Below are 6,483 nucleotides of genomic sequence, written 5' to 3'. Positions count from 1 at the left end.
CGGTTGATATTATGAGGGTGTCCTGTGGATGCCATCGGAGAGGGCGGCCACCCCCCTTTGGCCGGGACACCAGGTTAGCAGCGGCGCAGTGGGACGCCACGCGACCGTATGCCGGTTTCTTTCTATAACCTCATGTCTGGCGGTACCTTAGGACGCTGGGTACTGTTGGCGCCACTGGTATATAGTGGGTGCATCAAATGATTTTCAGAACTGTGTTTTAAAAATAAAATGTTAATGAAAAATATAATTGTTACCGCTTCTGGTATTTAATTGATGTCTTGGTTTTCGGGAAATATGAATAAAGGGTTTTGTGAAAATGTTTTAAAAGGGGAACCTTTCCAACTGAGAGAATTGTAAGGGTTTTGAGAGACATTATTATTTCCAACTAATTATTATTTATATACCTATTACCGTGGTATGATAGTGTAGAGTAGTAGGGTCGCTCACTGAGATGATTAGCATCTCACACTCTTAAATTCCGTTCCTCTAGGTACCAGGTTGTCGGTGTTCACTCGGAGCGGACTTGATCTTCCTCGCTGTATTTGTTCGCGCAGTACCTTGTTCTTTTTTTACTGCAGTTGTAATATTTCTTTCACTTTTGCTGTATTCTATATTTTGTAGTACTTCATAAAGCTCTGTATACTGTATGGGACACTTATGTATTTGTATTGCACTGGATTACTGTATTTTTATTTTGGAGTGCTGAAATTTGTGGAACCAGTTCGTCGTACTGTGGGAGGAATAAGGGAACAATTATAGAAGTGTGTTTTCAGTGCAGGAAATTTTGTGGTAAGTCCATCCCTTAGGGGAGGTTCTGCCGGATCTTCCACAGAAGGGTCCGGTAGGGTTTTCCCTGGGATCAGGGCTTGTCTAGGGTTCCGGTGGGGAACTTTGGACGGGTCCTGACAATGCAATCCACTTTGACAAGCTCACTTACTTGGCCTAAGTGAAGTTCCAACTCAAAACCAATTGGTAATAGGTAGAGTAGCGACTTAGATTATATGATGGATGTTCTTCAAGTTTCCCACCGATGTTGGACAATTACTAATGGTCATTGCTAACTGAACATTTTAGATACCACTTAAATTATCATATAGTATATAAGTTCCGCTAATAATGGTCACTAATGATGAAAAATAATATTTTTTGTTGTATATTTATATATATATATATTTTTGTGTTGATGTATTGAATACTGAAATTCTACCTCTATTAATGAGTTAATACTAAAATCCTAGTTAGATAATTAGCAACCTTTAGCACTTACCACATCACTAGGTATTCAATATAAGTGGGAATTATGTTGATGTGTGAAGCCTAAAAGAAGACCAAGAGAGAAAAGTTGTTGTGATAGCATCAAGAGGGTTGTAGTGCAAGCCAAGGAGGGCTGCAGCACTGTAGCAGCCAGCAAAATTGTAGGCAAAGGGTTAGCGTCGTGGCATTATCCATGGAGTGTCACAGCGTCGCTACAATGGCATGGATGTTGTTTGCGGATTTTGGCTGAGAGGAAAGGCTGCAGCACCCAGTGCACAAGGTAGCAGGCTACGGCAAATTTTTTCTAGGTCTTTAGTCTTTTGTCACTTTTATCGTTGTTTTAATGGGTTTTATTGAGCCCTAACTTCATTATGTTATGTTTTAAGCTTAAGAAACTTAAAAAGAGATTGAGAGAGTCGACAAAAGGGAATAAGAGAAAGTTCTTCATCATCTTTTCAAAACATTCAAGTTTGATAGTGAATTTTGAGCGGGTACGCTCTACAGACATAGGAATCATGTTGATTGTAGAACAACATTAAAAAAATTTTATCTTTTATTTTTCTGTTGTTTTGTATGTATGGTTTGATTGTTTCATTAATTTCTCTTTGCTGTCAATGCCAAGATCTTGAAAAAATTAAGAGGAGACCCCAATTCTCCTCCCCCCCCCCCCCCCCCCCCAAAACAAATTATATTCCGACATATCAAAATTCTCTATATATGTCTATTGTAAATGATTAAGGCGGCATATTGTGCTTGACCACATCATTCAATAGATAAAAATAGTATAAATATTTATATATTTATATATATGTCGGTTGATAAAATAAAAATTGTTACCTATTTCATTATGGGAAATTCTCACCATATAAGGTATGCTTAATTAGTAGTTGCATAATACGTGCTACAGCATGGTGCTGTAAAATTGGCTACTTTGATAATTAAAGATGGGAAATGAGCATTTGAAAAATTAATTACAAGTAAAATTAAATAATAAATAAATTTTTTGGTGCCTGTTTCCTTGCACAACCGAATCCAAGATTAAAGAAAATTAAGCATGTCGAAATAAACTAGCTAATTTTTAACACGAATATGCTATCACAAATATATGCTTGATGCCAACACTGAAGAGTCAATTGAAAATTTGCACGCATGCATTGACTGTTTCTACTTCTATCCCAAGCCTTGGATAAAAATATAGTCATGCTCTGGTCAGCCAGTCGTTGAAAGCATGTCCAATTAAAATTGGGTCACCATTGAAATATTCTTCTTCATCGGTCCAACGCTTATCTTTCCTCCATTAATACACACCAAATTAGCCAGGGCCCGGTCCGAGTCCATTGAATTTGGTTGAATTGGTTGCTTTTTTTTTTCTTTTTTTTTTGGGTTGCTAAGTTGGTTGAATTGTTGCTTGCTTTAGTTCATGAACTAAACATATTAGATGAGACAATTTTAATAACAAATAAATAATCCATTATCACCATGGGTTTGCTGTGCCCTAATTAAATTAAAGTTTGCTAGTTCGACTGATTAGTAATAAGTAAAGATTCCCTTATTTTGTTATTTTGAAATTATGTAAATCATTATGGGTGGTTTATTTATTTTGTTAATATTATGAATACTTAAATCCACATTTAATGTTTAATAAAACCCAAAACATTTTCTATATAATAAGTAAAATGACTAAATAAATTTATCGAATATTGCAAGAGAGGATCAAATAAATTAATAAGGTTGGAATATGTGTGTGTGTGTGTGTGTGTGTGTGTGTGTGAAAATTGTTATTTTGTCCATTAATTTTGTTGAAGATATCAACTCTCTAAATAAGCGCAGTCTCCTACATATTTTGGAAGATGAAATAGTCCGTACATACGTGGCTCACCGTGTTGGAGATCGGAGACGAATTGAATTCTTCTTCTAAGCAAGTGACTAATATTTTTTATCAAGAGAAATTAATCAAAGTGTACATGACAAAAGCATTTTTTTTGAATTTTTTTCTTAAAGAAGAAGAAGTAGAAGTAGAAGAGGTGGTTAATTACCAAATTGGTCAAATATGTTTCATGAGAGTTACGAATAAATCAAACTTATTTTTGTTAATTTATTAATTTATCTTAGGGTTTAGACTTTTGTTTTACTTTGTAACTTCTATGACCAAATCTTTGATTAATTAATTTATCTTAGTAAATAGCTGGTAAGTATCTACTAAGTTTTTTTGACCTTAGGCTCGGAAAAGAGAACTTTTTACTAAAATGTCCCGATAATATTAATTAAAATCTATCTATATTTGTTATTTGCACTCGTTGTTAGAAGATCAAAATGCCATATCCTAACACCGAAAATAAAAAGCCTATACACACGATTTTTACTTATCTTAATCAAACTAATTAAATCAAATTAATTTTCCTGTGTAGCAGCCTTCAAAAGTATACGCTGCAGATAAATATTAAATTGTCTTTCATATTTACATATATGCATGTATATATAGACCTGCACCTTCATTTTTAATTTTTTGTTTAAAATGATTAAAAGATGATTTTTTTTTTAAAAAAAAGTACTATATATTCAAAACAAAAATTATTTGAAGTTCTAAAATCATGTAATCCTTTTAATTAAAAAAAATTCTAAGCAAATAACAATTATATGCAAAATAGTACATGGTTATCATACTTTCAATGTTACACCACCAATTTACGTTGACAGTTGACACATTATAGTATCGTTAAGAAACTAAAGTGCAATTATAGTTAAAAGACAATAATCATTAAAATGTACAGGCTAGCATATTCCCGAAACATATTGGCAGACATGCTCGCCATATGCACTTATTATGTGTTTGACAATGGAGTGCTTATTTAGCTTGTCCTAATCCCTCCAAAACAATATTTCTTGGCTTTGTTTCGAGCAAGATTTTAAATATCTGAAATTTCTACTCAAATGCCTCTTAAATATTTTTTTTTTAAGAGGGTTACAATAAAAAAATCAAATTCCAAATGAAACATATAGAATTTCTATAATATCTGTTAAAATTTTCAAAATTTTGATGAAATTTTTATGAAAATTTCTGTCAAAATGTCAATATTAAATTCTTAATAATTTGCTAAAATCCATAATATTTATTGAAATTTTAAAATTTTCCATGTAAATTTTTGAAATTTTCATAAAAATTTTACAAATATTTATGAAAATTAAAAAATTTTCTATAAAAATTCATAAATATTATTGATAAAATATTTTACCAAATTAACTTTAGTGATATTTTTTTTTTTTTACCTTTTAATTATCTTTCAAATATTTAATGATATAAATAAAACGGAGTGAATTAAATTGAATAGCCTTCATAGGTTGTATTTACTGATAAAGTAGATATATTTGCTATACATTTTGTATAAGATGCGTTTATTAAAATCCCATTATTACAAGTTAATAACTCATTATATAAGAATGAAAAATAATAACATAAAATAATGACATGGAAATACAATATTATACAGAATTGATATTGATAGTATTTAATTAATAATATTAAGCAAATAAAAATAAAAAGATGATAGAATAGTTATACTAAATATCAATGATAACTACATTTAATACAAGATTTTTATAGTTTACATATTAATAATTTCATAAAAAATTATAAAGGAAATACTATTTTAATAATTACTTTTTATATTTTATATATCAAAATAAAAACGAAGAAAAAACCAACAATTTTCAACCATTTAAAAATTCTATGAGTATTGAGATGATATTTATGAAATATAATGTAATTGTAATAATTGTTTTATCTTAATTAATAAATAATTTTTATCAAATATATACTTTTTGCATATTTTTATTAGTAATAATTTATTTATGATTATCACTTCTTACTATAAATTAAATTGGTTAAGAAAAATATAATATCTATTAAATATTTTTGCAACTTTTAGAATCAATTTCATAATTGATTGATAGAATAAGTTAATTTTAAAATTTCAACAAAATTTTTTATTTTTAAAATAAATTTTCATTATTTTTGTGAATTTTTATCGATATTTGATATTTTTTAATATTTTCATAGAAATTTTTATATGTTAACTATTCGATATTTCTATCGGTATCAAAATTTTGAATCTTGGTTTTGAGCATAAGCACTTATATATACTTTGATGTTTAATCAATAACGTTATTTTTTCAGTTGATAGCATGATCATATATACATCGCAACTTCAAATCCCCAAGAAAGAAAAAACAAAAAAACAAAGATTCATACGCTTCACCTAAATATGCTGCATTATGTGTATTTTCTGGTTAGTATGTCGAATTGGGCACTCATAAAGTGGGCTTCCACTGACTTGTTATCCACCAACTTCTTTACCCAATTTAATCCGAAGGCCCAACTCATGAGTCTTCAGTCTAATTCAGCTGATAGTTGAAAGACGACTTGAAGTCCTTCAAACCATACAAAAGTCTTTGAATTAACAGCTTGGATGAATTGGAGGATCATAATATATATATATATATATATATATATATTGTTTTTTAATTAGAAAGATTCTAAAAGTTTTTTTTTTTTCCCTTAATAAACTTATATCCAATCTTTGCAATGAAACATGATTTTTTATGATTAAGAGTATTTTCAATAATTTTATTTATCAGAATTTATATGGCAAAAGATTTAGAATATGTTGATTTTTTAGTGATTTAATCTATTAAAATTTTGTTTTTCTAATGGCTTTTGTTCGGAATTTTAAATAGAATGAGTTGGTATGTTGGAAAAGAAGATGAAAGGAGACAAAAGAGAGAATAGATTGAATTTATAATTCAAAATGTTTAACAAACATTTAACAAATAAAGAGTCTTTTAGATACTTTCTATTTTTTTTTTAATACCATATTAGTTTAATACAGATTTTATACAGTACTATTGGATGATTTTTTTTAAAAGACTATTTATTAGTCTCATATGCCAAAAAATTTTTAAATTTTTTTTAAATAGATAAACTAATAAACAAACTATTAGAGATGTCTAATAATAATATGGTGGGAGATTTGTAGGATCATTAGAGCTTCTTTTTTCTTAATATTACTTGAGTTGTTCATTTTTTCTTTTTCTTTTTTTATTTTCTTTTTTCCACTTTTCAATTTGATCTAAAAATTAAAAAAATCAATAAATAAAAAGAAGCCATTTTATGATTACTTTTAACCAAAAAGAAGCCTACATGGAATGCTACGTTATACAATGTTTCCACTC

This window comes from Ziziphus jujuba, chromosome 5 (assembly GCF_031755915.1).
Source record: "Ziziphus jujuba cultivar Dongzao chromosome 5, ASM3175591v1".
NCBI lineage: Eukaryota > Viridiplantae > Streptophyta > Magnoliopsida > Rosales > Rhamnaceae > Ziziphus > Ziziphus jujuba.
This window is presented reverse-complemented; position numbering follows the sequence as displayed.